General features: G+C 37.7%; 1 long non-coding RNA gene across 2 annotated transcripts; it reads left to right on the top strand.

Annotated features, from left to right (window-relative positions):
* Positions 1–8,946: 8,946 nt before the first annotated feature.
* Positions 8,947–12,063, top strand: LOC139865896 (uncharacterized). 2 transcript variants are annotated; one of them, XR_011765153.1, is made up of 6 exons: positions 8,947–9,203; positions 9,311–9,419; positions 9,747–9,816; positions 9,976–11,138; positions 11,560–11,644; positions 11,704–12,063. It is a non-coding gene; the product is annotated as an uncharacterized lncRNA (long non-coding RNA). The 2 variants fall into 2 exon arrangements; XR_011765154.1 differs by lacking the exon at positions 9,311–9,419.
* Positions 12,064–15,412: the final 3,349 nt, after the last annotated feature.

Below are 15,412 nucleotides of genomic sequence, written 5' to 3'. Positions count from 1 at the left end.
TTTAGATGAAGCCCATAAGTCACGATACTCAATTCACCCCGGTGCCAATAAGATGTACCACGACCTTAAACAACAATATTGGTGGCCGAACATCAAAAGGGACGTAGCTACTTATGTTTCCAAGTATTTGACCTGTTCCAAAGTCAAAGCCGAACACCAAAGACCGTCCGAACTACTTCAACAACCCGAGATCCCGCAATGGAAGTGGGAAAGGATAACGATGGATTTTGTCACCAAACTACCAAAAACGACGGGCGGTTATGATACCATTTGGGTTATTGTTGACCGTCTCACCAAATCCGCACACTTTCTCGCCATGAAGGAGACCGACAAAATGGAGAAACTTGCACAACTTTACATCAAGGAAATCGTAGCCCGACACGGTGTACCTTTATCAATCATCTCCGACCGAGATGGCCGTTTTGTTTCTAGGTTTTGGCGTACCTTGCAAGAAGCGTTGGGAACGCGTTTAGACATGAGCACCGCATATCATCCCCAAACCGATGGGCAAAGCGAACGCACCATTCAAACCTTGGAGGACATGTTACGAGCTTGCGTGGTTGATTTTGGAAAAGCTTGGGACAAGCACTTACCTCTCGCCGAGTTCTCTTACAACAATAGTTATCACGCGAGTATTAAAGCCGCACCTTTTGAAGCGCTATATGGCCGAAAATGTCGTTCACCTCTTTGTTGGGCTGAGGTAGGCGACGTGCAAACCACCTGACCCGAACTCATTCACGAAACCACCGAGAAGATCGTACAAATCCGAGATAGGCTTCAGACGGCCCGGAGTCATCAAAAGAGCTATACCGACAAACAACGCAACGACCTCGAATTTCAAGTCGGCGACCGAGTAATGTTAAAAGTCGCACCTTGGAAAGGTGTAATTCGTTTTGGAAAACGTGGGAAATTAAATCCGCGGTATATTGGTCCTTTCGAAATCTTGGAGCGTATTGGAACGGTTGCTTATCGTTTAGATCTTCCGCCTCAATTGAACTCCGTTCATCCTAATTTCCATGTATCTAACTTGAAAAAGTGCCTTTCCGAACCCGATATTGTCATTCCTCTCGAGGAACTTACTATTGATGACAAACTACATTTTGTGGAGGAACCGGTTGAAATTGTGGACACTCCGTCAAGACATTGAAACAAAGCTGAATTCCGATTGTTAAAGTCCGTTGGAACGCCAAAAGGGGACCCGAGTTTACATGGGAAAGGCAAGATCAAATGCAAAAGAAATACCCTCACTTATTCCCGATTCCGGAAACGCAAGATTTCGAGGAAGAAACAACGACTACTACGCCTACTTAAATTTCGGGACGAAATTTCTTTTAAGGAGTAGGTAATGTAACATCCCGCCTTTTTCCGTTTACTTTTCCGTTATACATTTTAAACTCCGTTATATGCTTATAACATCTCCCGTTAATACGCGTTTTAAATTATCTCGTTTAGGTAATTCACGCACCCGAACGAAAGTTGAGGGACTAAACTTGACAAGGGATCAACCCTTGACTAGGTCAAAGGGTCAAACCCCTTTCATCCATTCATTTTCATCCTCATCTTTTACTACTTCCAAATCCTCTCAACATTCAATCCTTAATTCATCATCTAAATCCGATTTTGGAGGCTAACATCAAAACAAATTACATATTTGGAATTCTCTCTTCATTCTCTACGTTTTGATACTAACTTCATCTCGATTGGGTAACTTTCTAAAAACTCTAAATTTCATAATCTTAGTGTTCTTGACTTAAAAGTGTGTTAATTAGTGTCTATGGCTCATTGTGATGTCGTATATGTAATTTGTATGCTCGATCTTGTGATTTGACATAACTAGCATGAACTTGAAAAAGTGTTTGTTAAATCTTTGATTTTGGATGATGAAATGTGTTTAGATGTTAATGTTTGTATGTTCAAAGTGTTAGTTACTTCATTAGCTTCGTTTTGGTGTGTTGATTGACATGAAAACCTTACATTAACATGATTATTGGTTTTGAGATTTTGGTTAGGGTTTGATAGGCTTAATATGAACTTTTGATGCATCAAATGCTATGAAATGTTGTTGATAAGTGTTTGGTTGCAATGTGTGTTTGATTACCTTCAAAACGGCATATCATATGTGTGAATTGGTTTCCCGAAACTTAAAATGCATTTGATGAACTTGAAACATTGATTTTGAACGTTTAAAGACCATTCGACGAGGTTTTTGTTGTCTTAAATGATGAACTTGATTTAGGAAATGTATCTAGTTGTGTTCCTTGTCAAAAGAGCTTTCCGATGATATAAGATACATGTCTTGATTGCTTGCGGATCATAAACTAGGATTGATTGAAGTTTGGTTCGTGCACTTGTGTTTTCTGCAAACAGGGTCTGAGTACCAATTGGGACACCGTCCAAAACTTAATTCTGGACACCGTCCCAAACCTTGGACACCGTCCAAAACTTAATTCTGGACACCGTCCCAAACCTTGGACACCGTCCAAAACTTAATTCTGGACGCCGTCCAGCCATTTTGGACGCCGTCCAGATACACTATCAGATTCTGTTTTGCTTGGTCGTCTCACGAAAAATGTTTGCTATGCTACGCACCTCCGATTGACATGAAACTTGACCAACATGCTCATATATGATTATAAAACTTAGAAAAATTGTCGGGTACCTGACCTGACCCCGTTGACTTTGACTTTGACCAAGTTTGACTTTTAGTCAAACTTAACCAAACGTTTATGCAATCGTTTTAACATGCCTTTATACTTGATTCTTGTATGAAACTTGACAACGTGATTCACATGCTATACTATTTGAGTCGTATTGAGCCATAGGACTAATTGAACATCTTTGACCAATCGTGACTATCGTTATTGATACAACCTATTTGTTTAGGTCAAGACTAGCATTGTTCTTTGCACACGTTACTTGTCGAAGTACTTATTTGCCCTTGCGCTCAAGGTGAGATCATAGTCCCACTTTTACTCTTTTGCACTTACTTTTGGGATGAGAAAACATAAACGTTTCTTTTTACTAAGTGAACACAAGTACAAGAAAACAAACATTCTACATACGAGTTTGAACAAAAATCCTCAATTCGATTATCATTAGTTACACTTGCCGGGTGTAAGCGAGAACTTATGTTATATGGCCATATGGGTTTGACAAACCCTCATTCAAATGGTTCGCTACCGTTTACGAATGAAATATATTTTTGAGAAACATTGTATGTTCTAACACTATTGTGATGGGGTTCTATGGAAGGAATGTTAAGCATTGATAATTGGGTGCTCGTGAAACAAACTTTTGAAATGTATTACTATTATATCATTGTTGCAAATCTTGTGGTTCACTTGTACTTACTTACTCAAACCTATGATTTCACCAACGTTTTCGTTGACAGATTTCTATGTTTTTCTCATGTCCTTGAACATTTGTGTGATACATGCTTCCGCTCATTACTTTTGATACTTACTTGGATGTCGAGTAAACATGCATACATAGAGCGTCTTTTGGCTACTTTCATTTGTGTCGCATATGTTTAAATTGTACTTTAAACTTTGTTATGTAACTAGTTGTCAAACTACCTTGCAAACCTTTAAACATCTTTACTTTTGAAATGAATGCGACATACTTTTGGTCAAACGTTGTTTTAAAGACTTATGACCACGTAACGGGACCTAAGTAGACGGCGCCGTCAATGACGATTTTGTCGGGTCGCTACAGATGGTATCAGAGCGTTGGTTGTAGGGATTTAGAGTTCATTGGTGTCAACCCCGAGTCATAGGGTACATTAGTGAGTCTAGACTACAACCGGCATATAGACTTGAAGTAGGAATTACTTGACTACTTGTGCATTATACTCGAACGTTTCTACTCATATCTACTTTTATTTCATCTTAATCTCACGTTGTTTAATTTGATTGACGCGCCACCTTGACTTAGTGAAGTAATGTCGAATGCACATATGAATTAGGGTAATATAATTTCCGGGATTATATTACGGTGACTCATATGAACGTTCCGACATTATGACACAAAGAATTTAAGGCGAGTCAAGGAAATTTTTTCTCTCTATCCTATTTCGATATCATGATTAGTATTATTGAAAATACTAATCAACGGTATTCTCGTGTTTTGAAGGAACAATGCCTCCTCGTCGTGTGCCACGCCATGAGACTCCCGGACAAGCTCTACAACGAATGATAGCCACCGCCGTGGAAGCGGCCATGGCGGATCACTCCTCCAACAATAATAACAACCACAACAACAACAATCAAGGGGCCGGTAACTCAAGCGAATGGTGCTCCTACAAAGCCTTCATGGGGTGCAAACCTCACACTTTTGATGGAACCGGGGGACCGGTTGTACTCACTCGATGGTTTTAACAAACGGAAGCCGTTTTTAGCATAAGCGGTTGTCGAGACCAAGATAAAGTCAAATATTCCACCCACACCTTTGCCGGTATCGCCCTCACATGGTGGAACACCTATGTACAATCGGTGGGTACCGATGAAGCTCACGCCCTCTCTTGGGCCGACTTGAGGGAAAAGATGATTGTCGAATATTTCCCTCGTGAAGAAACCCGAAGGCTCGAACAAGAGCTAAGAACTTTAAAGGCGGTCGGAAATGATCTCAAGGCTTATAATCAACGATTTTCCGAACTAGCCTTGATGTGACCAAATCTTGTGAACCCCGAAGCTTTAAGGGTTGAACTTTACATGGATGGTCTTCCAAAGAGCATCAAACACGGAGTAATGTCATCCACACCCACTAATCATCAAGAAGCTTTGAACATGGCCCGCAAATTGATAGAAACGGTGGACGAAATTATAGTGCTGGCACCTAAAGCCGAGGATAAGTCGGGTAACAACAAAAGAAAGTGGGAAGCCCCCCAAACAAGCAACAACAACTTTGCTAAGAAGCCTTACACCTCCGACGGCAAGAAGGGTTATGCCGGGAACCTACCTCTTTGCAACAAATGCAACAAACATCACTTTGGTGAATGTGGCAAGTTAATTTGCCACCGGTGCCAAGGAGTTGGTCATAAGGCCAATGAGTGTAAAAGTGTTGCCCCCATCGCTCGAAAGGGGCCCAATGCACCAAAAACGGGCACTTGTTATGAATGTGGCCAAACTGGCCATTATAGAAATGCATGCCCGAAGAGGAAAGATAACCCCAATACGCGCGGCCGAGCTTTCAACATCAACACCAAGGAAACCCGAGATGACAATGAATTAGTCACGGGTACGTTTCTTCTCAACAAAACTTATGTTACTTGTTTATTCGATTCGGGTGCCGATAAATGCTTTGTATCCAAGACTTTGATTCATTCTTTTAGCACTCCACCACTCCCACTAGATACCACTTATACCATTGAAGTGGCCAACGGGAAACTATTGAGTGCCGACACATATTACCGGGGGTGCACATTAAACATTTTGGGTAATGAGTTTGAAATTGACTTGATTTCCATGGAACTAGGAAGCTTTGATGTAATAATCGGTATGAATTGGTTAGCCAAAACGAAATCTCACATCCTTTGTGATCTTAAGGCAATCCGAATTCCTATCGAGAATGGTGAACCTTTGATTGTTTATGGCGATAAGAGTTGCACCGGACTCAACCTCGTTTCGTGCCTTAAAGTTAGAAAACTACTCCGTAAGGGTTGTTTTGCGATCCTTGCTCACGTTAAGAAAGTCGAGTCCGATGAGAAGCACATCGATGATGTGCCAATTGTTAGTGACTATTCCGATGTATTTTCCGACGAATTGCCGGGTCTTCCACCTCATCGACCAGTTGAATTCCAAATCGATCTTATTCCGGGAGCCGCACCCGTAGCACGTGCACCATATAGACTCGCTCCATCCGAAATGTAAGAATTGCAAAGTCAAATCTAAGAACTACTTGATCGTGGTTTTATCCAACCTAGCCATTCACCATGGGGCGCTCCGATTTTGTTCGTTAAGAAGAAAGATGGATCCCTACGAATGTGCATTGATTATCGTGAACTAAACAAATTGACAGTTAAGAACCGATATCCTCTTCCTCGCATCGATGACCTCTTTGATCAGTTACAAGGGTCTTGTGTATATTCGAAAATCGATCTCCGCTCGGGTTATCATCAATTAAGGGTTAAGGGAGAAGATGTCTCTAAAACCGCTTTCCGAACTCGTTATGGTAGTTATGAATTCCTTGTCATGCCATTTGGTCTCACTAACGCACCGGCGGTGTTCATGGATCTTATGAACCGCGTGTGCAAACCGTATCTCGATAAATTCGTTATTGTGTTCATCGATGACATCTTGGTCTATTCTAAGAGCGAAGAAGAGCACGAACAACATCTCCGACTTGTGCTCGAACTTTTAAGACAAGAACGACTCTATGCCAAATTCTCCAAGTGTGAATTTTGGTTGAAGGAAGTTCAATTTCTTGGTCATGTTGTAAGTGACCAAGGTATTAAAGTCGATCCATCGAAAATCGAAGCCATTAGTAAATGGGAGACTCCTACAACACCTACTCTAACACGAATATATACACCACGAAATATCCTAAGCAAGACTCGAACACTCTAACCTTAAGGTTGTAAGAGTGACCTTGATATCGCCAAGTCATTAACTCTTTGGTGGCCAACCTATTTTTTAGTCGACATATTACCAAATTAATTTATGTTGTGTGTATCCCGTACATAAGATAAAAATTAAAAATTACTCTCTCCGTCCCACTAACTTCATTTTACACCAATAATATATCTTCTCTTTTGATTGGTTAAAAAAGAATCCGGACAATTAATTTGGGACATATCAAAATAGAATAATGGACAATATATTTGGAACTGAGAGAGTATTAAATATCTTAAAATATGTATTTATTATATAAACCATATATTAATTATACTGATTATCTATCTTGTATTTACCGCTCTATTTGCTTGCTTCCCATTGATTCAAAATCAAACTATTCACGTTTTTGGTCGGCTCTTTTTTTGTTTTTTCTTCCAAAAGGTAGCGTATAACTCCTGTAAAAGAGATGTACAAACATGAGACACCTCGTCACCTCCACCCATACCCTCCATGCCTCTGTCAGATCATATTTTTCAACCCTTTCCATACCACACCTTCATATATATCAAAAGATGCGATTGTAAAAGAATCCAAATATCAACATTAATACTTTTTAACGGGTCACCAACTAAAGAGTTTAGGCTTGAAAGAGGGGTTAGACAAGGAGATCCGCTCTCACCCTTTCTTTTTATCTTGGCTACGGAAGGTTTGAATGTATTAGCAAAAAATGCAATTGAGACGAAGGTTCTTTCCGGGGTTGAGGTAGGAGAGGACAAGGTTACCGTCTCTCACATTCAATACGCGGACGACACCATTTTTTTGGGTACTTGGAATATGGAGAACATACGATGCCTAATGAAACTTCTTAAGTGCTTTGAGCTTACTTCGGGTCTTAAGGTTAATTACCATAAAAGTAGTCTAATCGGGGTGGGGATTGATAAAGTTGAAGTCGAGAACATGGCTAGACTTTTCGGGTGTAAAGTTGGTACGATTCTGTTCATGTATCTTGGGTTACCGGGTGGGGGGAATATGAAGAGATCCGAATCTTGGAAGCCGGTGGTGGAGAAATTTGAAAAAAGGCTCTCGGAGTGGAGGGCGCGTTCGGTGTCGTTTGGTGGGCGTTTGACACTTGTGAAATCGGTGCTTAATAGTCTCCCGTTGTACTTCTTCTCGCTCTTTCGTGCTCCGCCATGTGTGATCAAACAACTTGAGAGTGTAAGGCGTTCTTTTTTTTGGGGGGGATTGGGTAATAAATCAAAAATTTCGTGGGTGAAATGGGAAGATACTGTCTTACCATATTGTGAGGGCGGGTTAAATGTGGGTTCTCTTAAATGTAAGAATATGGCTTTGATTGGCAAATGGTGGTGGAGGTTCAAAACCGAAACTAACTCTTTGTGGGTCAAAGTTATATCGAACATATACGGGTCTTCGGGGGGGCTTTCAGTTGATGATTCATCACATCTTGATTCTTTTAAATCAATTTGGAATGACATCATTAAATGCGGTTTTGAAATTGAAGGTTCTAATATTCCTTTTAGGAAACTTTTTGTCAAGATTATAGGTGATGGTGTCTCTACATCCTTTTGGAACGACATTTGGCTTGGAGAAGAGACACTTAGCAAAAGATTCAAGAGATTGGCGAGGCTCGAAATCGACTCTAATGCTACGGTTAAAGATCGGCTTGTTTGGGATGGTATTAATTGCACGGGTAATTGGTCTTGGGTAAGAAGTCCTTCCGGGCGTACAAGTAGCGAACTTCATGACCTTAATGAGCTACTTGTAGGCGCGGTTATGGACCCTCTTAATCAAGACTCTTGGAGATGGAGAGGCGGCAACAATGGGTGTTTTTCATCAAAGTCATTAACGGATCTTCTTGTGGAGAGGATAATTCCTAGAGGTAATAACAACGGCGAGACTCTTCGTAACATTTTGGTTCCAAAAAAGATAGAGGTATTTGTGTGGCGTGCGAGAAGGAAAAGACTTCCTACAATGGTAGAATTGGATAAAGGAGGGATTGATTTCAACTCGGTGCGATGCCCTCTATGTGATGACGACATTGAATCGGTTGAGCATTCTCTTCTTTTTTGCAATCATGCCATTGTTGTGTGGAGAAAGGTGTTTGATTGGTGGGGACGTGGGAACTTCAATTTGCATAACATAAATGAGCTTCTAAAAGATGTGGGAAATGCAAGCTCGGATCTTGGGAAGCTTATATGGCAAGCGGTGTTATGGTCAAGTTGCTACTTAATATGAAAAAACCGCAATCAAAAGGTTTTTGCTAATAAAACTTGGAATGCACCGGTTGCCTTAAACGAGATTCAAGTTAAAAGCTTTGAGTGGATCGCGAAGAGGAGCAAAGACAAAACTATCCAGTGGCACAATGGGATACATCATCCACATACTTTCTTATAGATTTAGTGTGTTGTATGGTTAAGATGCCACCTTGTCATCATAGCCAAGCTTGATTGTATTATATTTTTCGTGTAATATGTTGCTCGAGAACGATCTGTATTTGTGATTTTGTGATGAATAAAACTTGCTGCTTTTCAAAAAAAAAACATTAATACTTTTTGTTCTTCCCCAAAATCAAAATCGTTCACATCTTCATACAATCGTCGATTTCTAAGTAGCCAATTTGTTGTGATTAAAGAGGTTAGGGTTTATATTTTTCTTTTAATTTGTCTGTTTAACTGGCTGATTGTCTTTTCCTTTATGTTTCAGTTTGTGCCACCACCATATTTTTTTTTTTTTTTTACCAGGTAATTTTAGGTTTTAATTCATGTTGATTGCTTAAATCATATTCCATCCAAATAATATTCTGTTGAAAAACATCATCAACACCATTCGCCTTCATGGCTCCATATTTGGGTGGGTTTAGATTTCAATTTCAGTTTCTTTATCTTTCAGTTTGAGTTTCCTTATGTTTGTATTTGAGTTTCGTTATATCTCCATGAAAAGCTTTCAAGATGGTAAAGTCAAAATTGCTTTGTTAATATATTTATTTTGTGTAATAGACTATTAGCTTTCAAGAAGGATATATACGATTTCTTTCATTTATTTACTTTTACCAAATATGTTCTTCAATTCGTTTGAATCGACGATTTAAAACTTTAATGATGGTACTCCATATATACAGGGTGAATAATCGAGACTTTATGCTTGATGTTAATCAATTTTTGTAATAATTTTTTCCAGATTATTGCTTGTGTTATCCATCTCCGATCTGATCAGATTCTTCATCAATTGATTTCTTACATCAAAATCTGTAAGTAATGTTTCCTTCTCACTTTATTTTATCACAACTCTTTTAATACATCTCATTTATGTTTTGTTTTGCATTTCAATTATTAGTTTGTTTCAAGGTTTAAATATAATAGAACATGATGAACTTGAATTGTTTTTTGGTATCTTTCGATCTAAAAAGGCCTAAGTAAGAAAGGAATCACCACCATGGTCATTGTTGTTGGCATCAAAATATGAAGAGAACAACACTCATAATTATAGCAAATAACAAGAAGAAGATCTGAAGCATCTCCAATAAACAACTCAACAACCACCCTTGATTCAAGATTTAATCAAACACTCAGAAATGTTCAAGGGTATGCATTTGATTTTATTCCCAGATTCGAAAGTTTTAATCTTTATTATATTTGTTATGTTTAGATTATTTTTTAGCTGATCTCTTAGAAAACCCACATGGGAAATGTTCCTATTTGTTTGTTTTTATTGAATTAACTATTGTTCTTCGATCCATGTGAAATTAGTAATCTTGGATCTGCAGGTTAAAATGTCTAATGATAATGTTTGTATTTAATGAGTAGCAATAATAATATACTTTATTTTCTTTTGTATAAGCGATCTGCATACTTAAAGATCTTAATTTGATGCTTAGAGTTCTTTGTATAAACCCTAAGTTTTGGGTTTGTAAATGTCTTTAGGTTTAATAAGGATTGCTATTTTTGATTCTGCATTTTTAATTTTTAATGTCTCCACAAATCAGCTCTGTATTTTTTCCCAACTTTCAGAAAAAAATAAAATAAAATAACTTGTAGAATTTCGTCAACGCTTTGTAATTCATGGTATGGCAATCTTTTGTATTATTTTGATCCTTTTCGTTTAATAACCTTAGTACTCATCTTTTATTATAATAGAACCTTAGATTTTTGGTCAAGCAGTGTTTTTGGGAAAATGTAACGAACAACAAATTGAAACAATAATATAGTCTTACATGGTTACAAAAGTATTTATGGTAATTAGATTTGAATCACGAATATTTTTTTAAAACAATAATAAGAGATGATATTCACAGTTTTCTATACTTGAAGCTGATATGAGGTCAATAGTAACAATGGCAAGGGAAACTTCTGGGGGTAAGCTTTTCCGAAGAAGACGATCGATTAGTAGGTTTTTTTTTTCCATTAAAAAATACAGGTAAATACATGATTGAATTTACCGTGTCTGTGTTCAAAGTCACTAATTTACTGACTTTTTGTTGTTGTTTAGTGTTGATTTTCGATGAAAAGGCCATGAGCTTCAGCCGTTTAGGGAGTTGGAATTCCGGCAACATTTATGGGAACAAAAACGCAGGTATAAATAGAAGCTACCCAAATTGATTTTGATTATTTTGTGACTTGAAATTTTAGGGTTTACGTTTGTTTTGTTTTTTAAGCATCAGATAGTTTTTGTTTCATTTTTTGTAGGTTATGCTTTTGTAACCAATTTTTATATTCTTCAACTGAAAAACTTATCTCAAAATATGGATCATCGTTGTCTTCGTGCTAGAACTATCGTCTTTTAGTTAGCTTAAATTAGGGCAGATTTCTTCGTGCTAGAACTATCGTCTTTTAGTTAGCTTAAATTAGGACAGATTATTTGATTTTAGGTTGATTAGCTCACTGGGATCTTTATAATCACATAATGGTGAACTAATAATGTATTGTGCTATACTTTGTATTGTTTTTGTCATACATATATCAATTATTGACATTGTGATTTTGGGCGTTTTTAGGGATCTTTAAGGTGGACTGGTGAAATATGGAATTAGATACACCTATTGATTATGCAGGATTTCAGCTCTCACCTAGACATTCAAGGTAACATCTTTTCTTTTTTCCTAATGTTACTATTGAACTAATGTATTTAACTAATGCAGGACAAAGATAACAATGCCAATTTGGATGAAAATAGTGAAAGTCGACTCTATGTTGGTAACCTTGAATAGAGAATAACGGAGTAAGCAAAGACATACCCTTCCGTAGCAACCTTTATCGAAACTCCACAGATGCCAATTTCTGCACATGTAGATATGAATTCACTGATTTGTGCTATGTTTTATCTTAAGCTTGTCAAATCAAAACCCTGGCTATAACGGAACAGGATGAATGGGGTAACCAGTCTAAAAGTCACCCAAAGTCTATTTTAATTTTCAAATCATACAAATGTGTAACCTCATGATCTGTATTCACAAATTTAGATTATTGTTCTTATGATCATATTGTTTTTGTGATCCTAATCAACAATTCAACACATTATGATACAATAATAATTCTATGGGAACCATGCAGACTCATTCATAAAATGGCCCATTTCAACCCACCCATTTTGACCTGTTAACTAACACACCTAAACCAGCTCATCTTGCGACTTTTATTATTAACAGGGCTGCTTAGATTAAAATGTTCTCTTCATTTGGAAAGATTCTGTTTGAAGACTTTCATTTGGAAAGATTCTGTTTGAGGACTTTTCTAATGTTACTATCGAGCCAATGTACTTAATATTGCATATGTTGCACATAATGATTTTGATTTAATATAATAATTTTTTCTATAGATGTGAATTGTTTGTTTCCATTAATGGAAATAGCGAGAAGCTTGCATCGGGTTTAGTGAAGCCATTTTTTACTCATTTAAAGGTTGTAGAGGAACAAGTTGCATTAACAGCTCAATCTATTAAGCTTGATGTAAATAAATGTAGAAGTGCGGACTCTTGGTTTACAAAGAGAATACTAGAGAGGTAGTGTGTGATCAATCCTACATTATCCTATAAAGGCTAATCAAGGTTCGAGTGCAATGAGGGATATAATGGATGTCGATTAGGATTTTGGGACCTTATTGTCATATTTCGTTAAGTGCTAAACGATCAACAATCGATCTTCGTAAATTACTTTAATCAACAAAGATCAAGTCTCGGGCAAACTCACGAGAGAGATCAATATGGCTAAAACAATTCTTCCAGAATCAACAACCTAAAATGAGAGGCCAAGCTCCCTATTTATAGGTTTGAGATCTGCGCGGAAGTAAGATGTGCGCGCACTTAGGCATTCCGCACAAGTAGTGCGAGAATCCTACGCACTCTAATATTCCGCGTAATCTCACTGCATACATTAACATTCACCGAGGTTCATCAGTTTCGCGTCTTTGCCTTTAAGCAACATTTCGCACTTAAAATTATACATATACATATGTATGTATATGATCAAGTCCCCCAGTTTATTGTGTTACATTTTCGCAGAAAATGCAATACAATAAACTCTTAAAAATAAAAATTGTAGTGTACATGATCCTTTTTAAAAAAATATTCGCATAGGTATATTTTGATATGCAGCACCGCACATCTTTCAAATGATCCATCTGCATCGTATTATTTATTCCAACGGCTATATTTCCATCCGTTGAAATCCCTTCGCATTTTAATAGCCGTTGCTTTGTGATGATTTCATTTAAACGGCACTTTGCGATCTTGATAGTATAAATAGAAGATATAACCGCATATTTGAAAGTTCACTTACCCTTGCCATTTTCTCTCTCAAAAACTTACACTTATAATCTTCAACATAATTTTCTAACTTCCTGCGTTTACGCTACTTTGCGTGCTTACACAAAAGCCTTTATCTTATACCTTCAATATGTCTGCGACACCTTCTCCCTCTGCTGCTGGTCCATCAGTTAACGACTTTGAGTCGCTTATTACGGATGAAAGGCTTACACAAATCAAACTCAACTACCCAATGCTTGAGTTATTTGAGCCTATTGCACCTACAGCGGGCACCACTGCAAATAATCCACCAAATAGGGGTGGTCAGTATTTGGTTTGAAACCGTTTAACCCAAACACCAAACCGAAACCAAACCGGAAAAAACCAAACCGAATTTGAAAAACGGTTTTCGGATCGAGTCAAAACCGAAACCGAATTTGAATTCGGTTTTCGGTTCGGTTTTCGGTTTTGAAAATTCTAAATTCGGTTTAACCGAAAACCGAATTCAAAATTTTTATATATTTAATTTGTATATTTATGTTTTTATGTCATTATAATTTGGGATCCAATTAATAAAATAGTTTCTCACCAATATGACGATGTGGTAACTCATATTATAATTATGTTACTCAAATTATTATGTTCTTCTTAATAACAGAAGCATTAAATGTCATAATTAAGCTGTAAATTTTAATAAATCATCGAATTCTTGATAATTTATTAGTATGTCATTGTTTTAGGTTGTAAATAACTAAGACATTAGTAATGCCAAAATTAAACTACCATCGTTCTTAAATTTTTCATAATATTTGGTTTTAACCGGAAACCGAACCGAATCCGAATTCGAATTCGGTTTTCGGTTCGGTTCGGTTTCAACTTTGAATTCGGTTTTCGGTTCGATTTTCGGTTTTGCCCAAAAAAAATTCAAAACCGAGTACACCGAACCGAATACACCGAACAAACCGAAAACCGAACCGATGAACACCCCTACCACCAAAGGATTATTTTGTTGTATACGAAACTTCAATATATTTAGGCAACCTTAGGTTCCCTTTTACTGATTTCTTTTTAAGTGCGTGTCAATTCTACGCAGTGAGCCCCAGCCAATTTCACCCTAATGCGGTTGCGAAACTCATTCTGTTTGAGATGTACTGCAACGCGCTCAACAGGCCCGTCTCACTAGATGTCTTCCGCAAGTTTTCTACCATTCTGACACATGACGCCAGCTGGTTCAAGCTCAAATGCCGCAATGGAGTAATGGATACTCCCAAAGAAAACGTTGGCAATTGGCAACAATCTTTCTTCTTTGTTAAAACTACCGCCCTTCGCAAGTATCGCAATGTTGATACCTGGGTTACCGCATACTCAAAAAACAGCAAAAACCGTGTTGATCTTGATGAGTATCAAACAGAAACATTGTAGTTAATCACAAACGCACGCCTACAGATTCGCCCGTATGGGATTGTGCCTCTTCATGTAGGCAGGATTTTCACGCATTGGCCATGGTCCAACCAAATAGGCATCTTCAAAGATGCAGATGGTGATGGTATGCATTTATTGCTTTACAATTTACTTACAATTAACACGTATTTACACATATTCATTACTGTTAACACTTGTTTTTATTTTCGCAGAGATTTCTCTTGCAAATCTTATGCGCGAGAAGGATATTAGAGGATTCACTTCATACCGTCGCTCGCTAGAAGATGGTAATGAAGCCACCGACATTGAAGAGCCATTAATAAATGAGAACATAATTCCTGGGATTCATGATAAAGCGAAACGCAAAAGCACTGCACCTATTCCAGCAACAACATCAAAGAAACGCGCTAAACGATCTACTCATGAAGAGTCTGAAGAAGGTATGCGAACTATTTATACATACTTTGTTGTGTATTCTTCGCATTCATACTGCGTTTTCTTAATAATAATTTTATCAAATATTTGCATGCAGAGCCTATCGATCTCACCAAGAGTTCTCAAGAGGGTCCACATTTCAACATTTAGCAAGACATACCTGAGGGCATTTTTGACAAAAATTTTGCCCCAGCGAGTCCAATTACATCTGTTAAATTTGATCATCTCCTCGAACACGTGAATATCGATCG

Source organism: Rutidosis leptorrhynchoides, chromosome 9 (genome assembly GCF_046630445.1).
Source record: "Rutidosis leptorrhynchoides isolate AG116_Rl617_1_P2 chromosome 9, CSIRO_AGI_Rlap_v1, whole genome shotgun sequence".
Lineage (NCBI taxonomy): Eukaryota > Viridiplantae > Streptophyta > Magnoliopsida > Asterales > Asteraceae > Rutidosis > Rutidosis leptorrhynchoides.
This window is presented reverse-complemented; position numbering and strand designations above follow the sequence as displayed.